Here is a 13,650-nt window from a genome sequence, read left to right as displayed (position 1 = left end):
TGTTTTTTTTTTTTTTTTTTTTTTTTTTAAGAAATGTTCTCATTTTCTTTTAATCTATTCCTTAAAAATGTGACATCTTCCTGTGGAAAATATTTATAGTATGTACTAAGCTATTAATTGTTTACTGCATTCTCCATGTCTACATGAAAATCTAACACTAGTATCACAGAGTATCAGGCTCTGTGTAATACAATTTGAATTGCTAAATCCTTATATTATATGGCTTGGTATTTTGATTAATAAAATGAATTCCAGTGCATTTTCAATTTCCAGAACACATTTTTGCACAGAATCACATGTAAATCACAAAAACTATAAAAATAAAATTAAAGGAAAATTACATTAAAATATAGTTCTTAAACATTTTTCTACATTATTTGGTTGGGGAAATTATTTCTAACTATTTTGCCTGATATATGCTCAATAAATTCACAATGGGGGCGCCTGGGTGGCTATCAGTTAAGCTTCAACCTTCAACTCAGGTCATGATCCCGGGGTCCTGCGATCGAGTCCCTCATCGGGCTCCCTGCTCAGCAGGGAATCTGCTTCTCCCTCTCCCTCTGCAGCTCCCCCTACATGTGCTCTCTCTCTCTCTCTCTCTCAAATAAATAAAATCTAAAAAAATTCACAATGCATATTTCTGAAATAAATAGATAGCTTGACTCTCAAGAAAAAGACAAAGTAGATTGACTGAAATGCAAAGTTTACTCTATGGCAGGAGTTGTTAATCTTGGGGTCCACAGGCATTTGAGGTGTTTGCAGATAGAATTCTGGAGGTTTGTGATATTGAATAGAGGAAAAAAATCATCTTTATTTTCACTGACTTTTATAAAAGTGGTCAACAAGCTCCAGCACTATTAGAATATCTATGCTTTAGACACTGCAGTATTTTCCTATTACAGTGCAATTGTTGCCATTCCTCAAGATATCCTTTATGGTCATCAGTATTTTGAAATTTTGTTAATTATTAAACCTGCCACTAGATCTTGGAATTTAATGCATTGATAACAAGTTCCATGTACAAGATACTACATATTTAATCACATAATAACTTGATAACTCTATTTAAATTTGTGCCTGAAAGTATTTTAGGCATATTTTAAAACATTATTTTGAGAAAGTGTGTATAAGCTCTACAGAGTTTCCAAAGTGATTGAGGCCCACATAAATAAAGGTTGACACTCCTTGGGTATTTATCCAAAGGAAACAAAAACACTAACTGAAAGAGGTCTATGTATCCCCATGTTCACTGTAGCATTACTTACAATAGCCAAGACGTGGAAGCAACCTAAGTATCGATTGACAGATGACTAGATGAAGAAAATGTGGGAAGAGCGTGCGTGCATGCGTACCCATGTGTGCATGCATGCGTACACACACATAGGAATATTATTTAGCCATAAAAAAACAAGGAATTCTCGTCATTTGTGATACAACATGGGTGGACCTTAATGGCATTACACTAAGTAAAATATGTCAGATAGAAAGACAAATATGATGTGATCTCATTTGCATGTGGAATCTAAAACACAAAAACAAAACAAAAAGAAAAAAATCCCTAAACTCATAGAAACAAAGAACAGATTGGTAGCTGCCAAAAGCAGGGGATAGGAGGTGGGCAAAATGGTTAAGGTGGTCTAAAGGTATAAGGTTCCAGTTATAAAACAAATAAGTCTGGGAATGTAATGTATGGCATCATGACTATAGTTAAAAGCTGTATTTTATATTTGAAAGTTGCTAAAGAGTAGATCTTAAAAGTTCTCATCATAAGAAAAACAGTGTAGTTATGTGTGGTGATCAATGTTAACTAGATTTATTGTGGTGATCATTTTGCAATGTACAAAACTATCAAATCATTATATTGTACACCTAAAACTAATATAATATGTACATTATATCTCAATTTAAGAAAATGGAAAAAGAAAGACAACTTACTCCTTATCCTATGGGCCTTTTATAACTTGGATTACCATAATTATGATCATTTTGAAGGAGTCCTGAAGCGACTTCTACAAAAATCACCAAAAATATTTTTTCCTTTGATACATAAATATGATATAAAGTTACAACCTCAAAAGTTGAAGATCTTTCTGGAATCAACTCAAACATTTTACCCTGTCATTTAGTTGATGTGTTGCTGTCTGAAATGTGGATTGATGGTTGACAGCATTGAGGTTATAAATTATGCATGCCAATTTAGTGAACACAATTAAACTGAGGCAGTATGGGTAATTTAAATAATTACACATATAAATAGTATTATTAGTCTTGTCAAAATCTGTACCTATACTAAATGTCAGCATTAATATCAACAAAGGGTGCTAAGGATTCGGGATTTTGCATCAGTATGTTTGGGAGACTGATTTCAAGATCAATTACTTGTTTAAATAATATTAGCATAAATTTGTCTCACAACTTTTGTTTTTGATTTTTATCTGAAGTGTGAGTAAGAATATAAAATCTTTAAAGTTTTAGTTATCTTACTAAGCTTAATGGCACATAAAAGTTAAAAATCAGCAATTTGTAATACATGGTAGCTTACTATTTATAGTTTTCTATAGTACTTTTTGATAATTACAATATTTTACTGTATATGTTTGTATATTATAAATATACATGTTTTTCCATTATCTAGAATATACTCTTTATTGTAACTCTCCTGAGATCCTACTGTCTACCTAAAGGTGAAGGATAAAGAATTTTTTAGCCAGATTAATTGTTTTTTTCAAATATATCACACATACATTTAAAAAAAAAAAAACTTATAGATGTGGGACATTACTGGATTAGCAGTGAGTTATGTTTCAGTTTTTGGACTACATTCCTGTATAGATAGGCTGTGTTGGTCGGCTTTTCGATTTAATTGACTTGGATTTGATACCAAAGAACTACCATGTTAGTAGAAAATTTTTAAAGATTTATTGTAGCATTTTTGTAACTAAACAGTGGAGGAAAAAAATGGCTCAAAGGAGCTTAGATAGTATTGCAGTTTAGCTCTATGTAGGGCAAAAATGCACTTGGGTAAAATAAAATCACTTTCACATTAGGTGACTTAGTATAAATAAGTTGTTAGCAATTTTAACCCATTTAATTGATATTTACAGAATGCCAAGTGTATCTGCAACTCAAAGCTACACACACACACACACACACACACACACACAAAATGCCTCTGTGGAAGATATCTTGATCTTACATCATACAATCTGTAACATTTTCCAAAGTATGTTTTTTAAATTAGAAAATCAATATTTAAAAATTTTCTTGTTAAATATTAATTTTTTACATTCTTTTTACCATGCTTTTCAACAAAGATGTTTTATGCATATTTTAAATTTTAAAATAAAAATTGTAAAATCAGCTATGAAAGCTATTATTGCCCAATAGGTTCTCTACAAGACTTTAAATAAGTATCATGATGAGAATATTGAAATTTTATATTACAATGAACAAATTAGAGGACTATTGAAATACAGAAACAAATCCATTAAATGGGAATTTATTAGATTCTTTCCTTAGTCATTGCCCTTAATTATGCTCATTTGGGATATTCTACCAAGTTGACAATTATATCTATACATGACAAAGTCATACGCTGTTACAAACTTGCATATAGTTAAGTTTCCAAATGAGTGATACAGATAGAAAGCCATGTAGTCTCTTGAAAAGAGAAAGATCAAATGTCATCGGGGAACAGGGTTGACCTTGTAGATGGATAAATATTAAAGAAAGAAGGAAGAGTCTTTTCAATCCAATATCCATGCATCCTTACACACACATGCAAACACACACACACACACACACACATGCACTTTAGTATTTTGGAGCATTTGTAATTTTGTAAATGATAATATTCTGTAAGTAATCATTCCAACAACTGTATAAAGTAAGTAAAGTCAATCATCTCCATTGAGTAATTAAGTTGGTTAAGACATGGAATTAGGTGGAATTGCCCAAGGCAAGTGAGTAGGAAAGGGATGACCATCTCTACCTACCGTGAGTCCTATGCTGTCTACCACACACTGCAAGAAAGATGGGACAAGGGAAAGTGTAAAGACTGTCTTTAAAGGGATGAGTTAAAGAAAAATATTTTCTGACGTTGAGAGAACTCATTCAAACTAAAGAAAAAATTAATTCATTTATTCAATTGGGCATATACCATGAGGCAGCACATACATTAGGAATAAAGCAGTAAATTGGAAAGTCAAGGAAATCCTCTAATCTTATGAGGCTCACATGGAGTAGAGAAAAACAAAGAATAAAGAAATAAAAAGAACATAGTTTCACAAAGTAATTAGCTGCTAGGAAATGGGTGTAGGGCTCAAAAGGAAGCCATTTCAGACAAGAGCAATTAGTATAGTAATGGTAAAAGCTTAGAGAAGTCCATCCACTATCCTTCCTTTTTTCTTTTTTTTTTTTTTAAGATTTTATTTATTTATTTGAGAGAGAGAGAATGAGAGACAGAGCACGAGAGGGAAGAGGGCAGAGGGAGAAGCAGACCCCCTGCTGAGCAGGGAGCCCGATGCGGGACTTGATCCCGGGACTCCAGGATCATGACCTGAGCCGAAGGCAGTCGCTTAACCAACTGAGCCACCCAGGCGCCCTATCCTTCCTTTTTTCATGACAGAAAATGGAACAATTGTATCAAATATTTGGATTCAGCAATTTAAAAAAAGTGGACTTCCAGTTCTACAAAACCATAAAGTTGACTCAAACAAGAACTGTTGAAGTCACAGGCTGAGGCTTGCCAACATGCATGTCTCTGTAGCATCCGAGCACCAGCCTTTGAGTTCACTTTCCTGGCTGCTCTGTGAGGACACTGTGTGTCAAAGCCTCTACAACCTGGGACCTGTGTGTATGTGTGTGTGTGTGTGCGTGCGTGTGTGTCTGTACATAGTGCTCCTGTCTTAAATAACTCTACTTTTAGCTACTCATAGTCCATGACATAGTCCAAAACATTGACTCATAGTCCATGACAGATGCTTAGAAATATTCTTTCAAGCCAATACGTGAGGACAGGATATGATCTAATACTGGGATCCACTACGGTAGCTACTGGCCACCCGTGGCTACTGAGCACTTGAATTGTGGCTAGTCTGTACTGGGAAGTGCTGCAAATGTAAAATACTTACTTTAAGACTTTGAAAATACTGGGTTAGATAAAATATTATTTGATCTGTTCCTACTCTTTTTAAAACATGGCTACAAAATATATTTAAAGCCATATATGTGTCTCATATTACAATTTATTGGATAGCATTACATAGAGGGAAGGAACTCAAGGACTGAGAACTAAGCTTAATCTCTAAAAATCTAGGCCATGAATGGATCTAAACCCAGACAATTTCAATGAGAGAGGCACTTAACCACTTGAAAATGAAAAAACCTGACACTCTTCTACTGACATTATTGTAAATTACATGTATGATTATGGCTACAAAATGTCATGCACAAATTACAATCTGCACAAAAATTCCTCAATGACCATTTGAATGTACCTATTGCCATAAACATAGTTAAGATGCTTGAGCTGCATACTTTTGCTTTAAATGATTATTTTTATTCTAAGCACCACTCTCATTTTGCGATTATCCTGAACACTTTAAAAAATACTCATACTGGGTAAGAAATATCTTCAAGCAACATTTCAATCCCTTTGAGATACCTCCAATTCACTGTTTAATGCATCAAATCCAAATATAGCTGCATTACTTTTTATATCCAGTTAAGGACACTAGGGGGAGTCTCAGAGAATTATACAGTTTTGAGAAAATCATTTATCTCTGTTAACATAAGACCAATTTAACATAATTGTGCTGTTTATTTTCCCCAGATACTCAAAGAATTTACCAAAAAAATAAGAATAATCCATTAGAGCCTCAAGTGTATGCATGAGATTGCTGTTGAAAATTATTTTGCTATACACACACACACACACACACGTATAATAATGTACACACAGACCACATGCACATTTTCCCAATTAATGATAAATTTTTCCAAACAGACCTGAAATACAAACACCACATGTGCATAGCACAACTAACAAACTGATCTAAGTGTCCAGACTGATTGAACATTTATAATCAGGCATATATTGTGTTGTCTTTCCTCCCCTTGGCAATAATAACACCCTTTTGGAGAATTTTGTTAGGTACAAAGCTTCTTAGTTAATGATCATGAATGCAATCAATGATTCTCAAAATATGGTCCCTGGATGAGCAGTATCACCATCATCTGGGAACTTTGGAAACATGCAAATTCAGCGTTCCCTCCCCCCAAGACAAAATGAATCAGAAATTTGGAATGGGATTCAAAAATCCGTTTTAACAAACCCCACAGGATTTTGCTTCTTGCTAAAGTTTGAGAATCACTGGATTAGAGGAAAACTTTACAGTGTGATAAATTGAAAAAAATTTCTAGTGAGCTAAAATGAAATCAGCATTTATCAGGTTAATGTGACACTGAAGTCCAAAATCAAAATTCACAAAGTACCTAAAGAGTATTAGAATTTTTCCTTAAGGGAATAAACACATCACAGAAAAATAAAATTTCCCACTATTTCTACTTTTATGATTCTCTATTCTTGCTCAGAAGAGAAATTGTGAATCCATGAATAGAAGATAGCAAGGCCAGTGATTCTATCTGTGCTTAGAACAGCACCTGGCATATAATAAGCATGATGCCATTGTTAGCTGCTATTCTAATTTTCAATGTTGGTTTTGTTGTTAGTGTTTCCTTTGCTAGATGACAAATTCCTAAAGGGTATTCACAAGGTGATAAATAAACTGCTGTTGAATGAGAAGAAAGGTCTCATGATGAAGTATTTTTATTTCTACGATACAATGTGAAATATGTTTACCAATGGTTTAAGCACTAGGCTTTGAGAATACTGAGGATTAAAATTCTACAAAAGGACAGCTTGGAAATTTCCCTTGAGGTGCCATTTGAATGGTAGAAAAAAAAGTGAAATTCCTACACAGACAGCATATTATTAGCAAGGCAATGTGGTTAATAATATGTATATGGGAGTGTGGCAGTGGTGAAAAGGGGAGTTGTCTTGATTTCCTAGGACTGCCATATCAGAGTACCACAGACTGGTGGCTTAAATAACACACATTTATTGTGGAGGCTAGAAATCCAAATCAAGATGTCAGCAGGGTTGATTCATTTCAAGGGCTATGAGGGAAGAATCTGTTCCAGGCCTCTGGAACCAAATTGGTTTTATAGATGGCCCCATCTTCCTCCCTTCTTTTCACATCATCTTTCCTCAATGCTTGTCTCTACATCCAAAGTTCCCCTTTTTATAAGTACACCCCTCAGGTTGGATTAGAGCCCACCCTAATGACCTCATTTTAACTTTTTTACTTTTCTAAAGACCCTCTCTCCAAATAGTTCCACTCCGAGGCACAGGGCATCAGAATTTCATGAATTCTTTTTTTTTTTTTTTAAAGATTTCTGTCTCTTTTAAAGAGACAGAAAGGGGGAGAGAGAAACTGAAGCAGACTCCGCGCTGAGTGCGGAGCCCGACAGGGACTTGCTCTCACAACCTGGAGATCATGACCTGAGCCAAAATGATGAGTCGGCTGTTTAACCGATTGCGCCACCCAGATGCCCGTAGGACTTCATGAATCCTGAGAGTGGGGCCAGTAGTTAACCCATAGTAGTGTAATGCATCATTAGAAGATTTTAAGAAGGGGAGCGATATAATGTGCTATCTGCAAGCCACAGGCAATAAGGATTGGAACGAGAGAAAAGAGAGAGGCAAAGGCTTGAGTCTCCAGTCACATGAAAAGGCTGTTTAAATAGAATCAAGGAGGAGGTCTGAGTATAGCAGAATCAGGGGGAATTCAGTAGCTACCTGAGATGAAGAAATGTGTTCAGGTGGTTTTTTAAGTAAAGGAAGAAACAACAGGAAGTGATTTAAAAAATGACCTCTAGGATTTTATCTGGGTTCATTATTAGATGGTGATGATAATAGAGAACAAGCATGATAAAGAATACAAAAAAAAAGGTATGGAATAAAATTTGGATCCAGTGTGCAATTAGATATAAAGGCCAATGGATTGGAGGAAATTTGGGGCTAGGAACATCCAGTTAGCACAGAGCAGGTATAGAAACCATGGGAATAAATACAAGTACTCAGCAGAGCTTAGAGCTTAGAATGGGGAAACATAGGTTGAGTGGGAAACACTGAAAAAATTAATGTCTAAGAATTAGCAGCCACACAGGAGACTGTAAAAGTCAGAGAAATTATTAAGGAGGAGGAAGGGAGTCAGGAGAATTGAATTGTGGAAATCTCACAAGAAGAAAGTTAAATGTTGAAATGCTGTGAAAAGTCAGGCCCTTTAAAGCCTGAGAAGGGGCCACTTTGTTTGGTTATTTGACTTCTAAGGACAGCAGTGTAGAATGTTCCAGAAAGTATCTGTGTGTGTGTGTGTGTGTGTGTGTGTATTTATGTAACATATTAAAGATACATAACACTCTGGGGAAGAGATCATCTTCATATTCTTTAGTCCCTATTCTACTGTAGCACAGAGCTGTCAACTTTATTTGCTAATTCATTTGCTTGACCAAATATTTAATAATCATCTATCATGAGCCAGACACTGAGATAAACTCTGGAAATACACAGTTAAAGTATTATGGCCTCTATCCTCAGAGAGCTTTCAAATTCATGTGGTATTTACATTAATGGAGGGGTGCATAAGGTGCTCATTTGTTGCCTCCTGCCATTCTAGAAAACAAAATTTGCTTTTGCTTTTTTTTTTTTTTTTGGCCTGCAGCTGAGCTAAAATTTTATAATAGATTGTTGTGACTCTTCTTGACATTTTAGGATGTTCTTGTTCTCCCTCTGCAGTGAAGAAGTGGATAAAAATAGAGATGTCATGAAATGGCAATCTACAGGCTACCAAATCTAAAAACAGGTTCAAGTGTGAGAGAAAGTTGCTAGCCAGTGTTTGTGTTACCTGAAGTGGATTACTGAGATTTTGAACATGCTTTTACTCAGTTCATCCAGATACTATTATTACTGCTCTCTTAAATAGGATTCCAACCATAACTACCTTCACTATTACTATGATTCTCAGTAGAAAACATCAAACATCTTACATCATAAATTGGAAAGCATTTTCTTGAATTTATTTATATATATTGAAGCAAATCAAATTAATCCCAGAAAATTGTTCTGGTCATTTATTAGTTTTTTTTTTTTAATTTGCTTTCTATTTTTTCTTTGTTTTTTGTTTTTATTGTTTGAGGAGGCAGGATTTTGAAAATTTACAAGTAATATCATAAACTGTGTATACAATTATGGCTGTCTGTTTCAATTAAAAAATGCATTGCATGACAGGGTTCTGTTTCACAAAGAGATTTTTAAAAAATTGGATTTGCCTGTGCAACCTAGGCAGTAGAGTTCTTTCTTCCTGAATATACAACCTTTCATAAATATTGCTAACAGGCCAAAAAGCTGGCATTTAAATGTCATTACTATAAATAAACCATAAAATCTGATGCTGATCTGAAGGTTCAGTATAATAGAGTAACTGGAGAATAATTATTTTTAAAGGAGATGAGCAATTTGAGATTTATGGTACCAATGATTTCTCTCTTTAAAGAACCCTAACTTAATTAAAGGTTAAGGATAAAAGCCAAGCTAATTGTGTCTTCAGGAAGGGTCAATGGCACCACCATTTTCCTGGTCACTTTGGCCAAAAACCTGGGAGTCACCTTTGACCTCTCCCATGTCCTGTCAATCACCAAGTTGTATGTCTTTTCACAATGACTCATTTCTGTTCTATCAGGCTAGTCCAGGCCATACCCATCATACATTTCCATTACTACAATAATTTTTAACAAGAATTAATATTAGAGGAACATTTCAGGATACATCTTGACAATCATAGCAGATATCATAAAACTTTGTAAATTTAGTATATTTTCTTAACTGATCTTTTCTTCATCCTCTTCCAGTTGATTGTCTGAAGTATATAGTGACTGAATTGTGTATGAAATAAGGATAAACCTCTTCATCTAACATTTAAAACAATGGGTTAGCTGATTTTATCCTGCCCAATTAATATTGTTTCCTCTCCATTACTCCCCATAGCTAATTCTCCACTTCATAATTCTTGTACTTCCCAGAAGCTTCCCCTTTTACTTTTTGGGCATCCATTTTGCACATTCACAATGTATATTCATTCTCCCTTTTTAATTTCCACCAAACCAATTCTTACACTTAAAAAAAAATGTATCCCAAGTGAGATCCTCTTAGCTAAGCCCAGCCTATCACATTTTCTTTTTGCTTAAATACAAATCTATACTATGCAAATTAGCAATCAAATCTATATTTCCTTACATAAGGTTTTCTTGATGTTTTATGAATTTATACTATGTTCTCAATTACTAGAACTTGTGAGTACCTCAAGGTCAATGACCCTAAACATTGCTACTTCAAGTACATTTGTTATTTTTCTTATGAACTATGTATTTTGAAAGTTTTGTGTAACCAACGATACTTACTAACAAAATGACCACTTTTTTTGCAGTAGATAAGCAGAATTACTGTTCTGTAGCTGATACTATTCTAGACCTGAGAAAAGACTGATGCTTTATCTATTCAACTTGTAGAAATCTTAAAATTAGCTCAAGGACTCCCATGTTTTACCTTTTAGAACTTTTAAGCATCTGGGGGCATGGCTGTGGCTAAGGGTCACTTCTTATTTTTGTTATACTCTCATCAACCAACAACATTGCAGGTGTTTAGTAAAGGTTTAATGCTGTCTAGCCCTAATGATTCTTAATGACAGCTAGGAGGAATAGAACAAACTTACAGCCTCAGAGAGCAAAGGTAGTTGTTGTTAAAGGTTATGTTCCCTACATTTGTATCTTTGGGGTAAATACCCAGTAGTGCAATTGCTGGGTCGTGTGGTAACTCTATTTTCAACTTTTTGAAGAACCTCCACACTGTTTTCCAGAATGGCTGCACCAGCTTGCATTCCCACCAACAGTGTAAGAGGGTTCCCCTTTCTCTGCATCTCTGCCAACATCTGTCATTTCCTGACTTGTTAATTTTAGCCATTCTGACTGGTGTGAGGTGATATCTCATTGAGGTTTTGATTTGGATTTCCCTGATGCTGAGCAATGCTGAGGACTTTTTCATGTGTCTGTTGGCCATTTGGATGTCTTCTTTGGAAAAATGTCTGTTCATGTCTTCTGCCCATTTCTTGATTGGATCATTTGTTTTTGGGTGTTGAGTTTGATAAGTTCTTTATAGATTTTGGATACTAGCCCTTTATCTGATATGTCATTTGCAAATATCTTCTCCCATTCTGTCAGTTGTCTTTTGGTTTTGTTGACTGTTTCTTTTGCTGTGCAAAAGCTTTTTATCTTGATGAGGTCCCAATAGTTCATTTTTGGTACATGCACCCCAATGTTTATAGCAGCAATGTCCACAATAGCCAAACTGTGGAAAGAGCCAAGATGTCCATCAACAGATGAATGGATAAAGAAGATGTGGTATATATATATACAATGGAATATTATGCGGCCATCAAAAGGAATGAAATCTTGCCATTTGCAATGACGTGGATGGAACTGGGAGGGTATTATGCTGAGCAAAATAGGTCAATCAGAGAAAGACATGTATCATATGACCTCACTGATATGAGGAATTCTTAATCAGACTGAGGGTTGCTGGAGTGGTGGGCGGTGGGAGGGATGGGGTGGCTGGGTGATAGACATTGGGGAGGGTATGTGCTATGGTGAGCTCTGTGAAGTGTGCAAGACTGTTGAATCACAGATCTGTACCTCTGAAGCAAATAATACATTATATGTTAAAAAAAAAAAAAAGAAGAAGAAGAAGATAGCAGGAGGGGAAGAATGAAGGAGGGGAAATTGGAGGGCGAGATGAACCATGAGAGACTAAGGACTCTGAAAAACAAACTGAGGGTTCTAGAGGGAAGGGGAGTGGGTTAGCCTGGTGATGGGTATTAAAGAGGGCACGTTCTTCATGGAGCACTGAGTGTTATATGCAAACAATGAATCATGGAACACTACATCAAAAACTAATGATGTAATATATGGTGATTAACATAACATAATAAAAAAAAATAAAGAAGGTTATGTTTTTTTCAAATGTGGGCCTAAGTTTAAAACATAAGATCATGGGGTGCCTGGGTGGCTCAGTTGGTTGAGCGTTCAACTCTTGATTTTAGCTTGGATCATGATCTCAGGGTCATGGGATCAAGCACTGCATCTGTCTCCATGCTCAGCATGGAGTCTGCTGGAAATTCTTTCCTTCTGCCTTTCCATCCACCTCTTGTTTTTTTTTTTTTTTTTTGTATTTTAATAAGTAAATACACACATAAAAATATATACTTTAAAAAATATAATATTGTGGTATTATCAAGTAAAGGGCTTCCATTTTTAAGATGAGCACATTCTTGAGTGCTAGAAAGGTGGTCATTAGGCCAACAGGAGGGAAAAGGTAATTAAATTGTTCTCCCAAATGGTTCTTTATTGCTGAGTTCCTGCATGTCACGTCCTTATCACTTATATTTGCCAAGTAAAATAAAGTATATTACTTTAGCTAATGAAGCTTAGCAGATCAATTAAATGGTATAATCAGATAGTAAGCTACAAGAACAAGTAGGAAAAAATAAAATAAATGAAGAGATTAAAATAAAATAAGACCAAAATACATACATACTTATATACATACATACATACATATACACATAAAGGAACAGCAATCAGGCTACTGTAAACAACCATTGATAAAGTTAACAATATAACAATCTGAGTGATGATTTGGATGATAAGATTGAAATTAAAAAGCAGATGATAAAAATGATATAACACTAGCCCCAAAGAGAGGTCTCCTATTAATGTCCTAATGCAGGAACAAAGCACAGAAAGAACTAAGCAGATACAAGCCAGTCTGGTTAGTTACTCTTCTACTTGTGTTGGGGGCCTCTATTGATGGCTGTAGGCAGAGAGCCCAAGGATGAAGGCTAAAGCAAGGTATCTAATGCTTGAGAGCAGGCCCTGACTGAGAAAGGAAATAGGGTTTGTTTTTGAGTGCCTATTGACATGTGATTTCATCTTCTACATGTAATTTCATCTTCATACTAGCCAATTAAGATAGGTGGCATTATGTTTATTTTCTGTATTTAAAAAAGAGACTCCATTTTTTGTAACTTAACCAAAATCATACCTTTTCTTGGAAGGAGCAATAAAAATTTATGCCCTATTTAATCAGCCTCCGAAGTTCAAACACACGGATCCAGCTGACCTCCATCTGGTCTTAACAGGTAGACAAACTAGACAGAAAATTTCCCTTCAAACACATGAACCAAAAGTTTAAGTAAAGAACTTCCAAGGGTGCCTGGGTGGCTCAGTCAGCTAAGCAGCTGCCTTCAGCTCGGGTCATGATCCCAGCATCCTGGGATTGAGCCCTGCATCGGGCTCCCTGCTCAGCAGAGAGCCTGCTCCTTCCTCTCCCTCTGCCTGCCATTCCCCCTGCTTGTGCTCTCTCTCTCACTCTCTCTCTCTCTGTTTCAAATAAATAAATAAAAAATCTTAAAAAAAAAACCTTCCAAATAATTCAAATAAAATTCCATTCTTGCTCAGGTAATATTTGCAGTATGG

This window comes from Mirounga angustirostris, unplaced genomic scaffold (assembly GCF_029215605.1).
Source record: "Mirounga angustirostris isolate CCGP_5_RB_7025 unplaced genomic scaffold, mMirAng1.0.hap1 SCAF_1, whole genome shotgun sequence".
NCBI classification, from domain to species: domain Eukaryota; kingdom Metazoa; phylum Chordata; class Mammalia; order Carnivora; family Phocidae; genus Mirounga; species Mirounga angustirostris.
Note: the sequence above shows the minus strand (reverse complement) of the source record.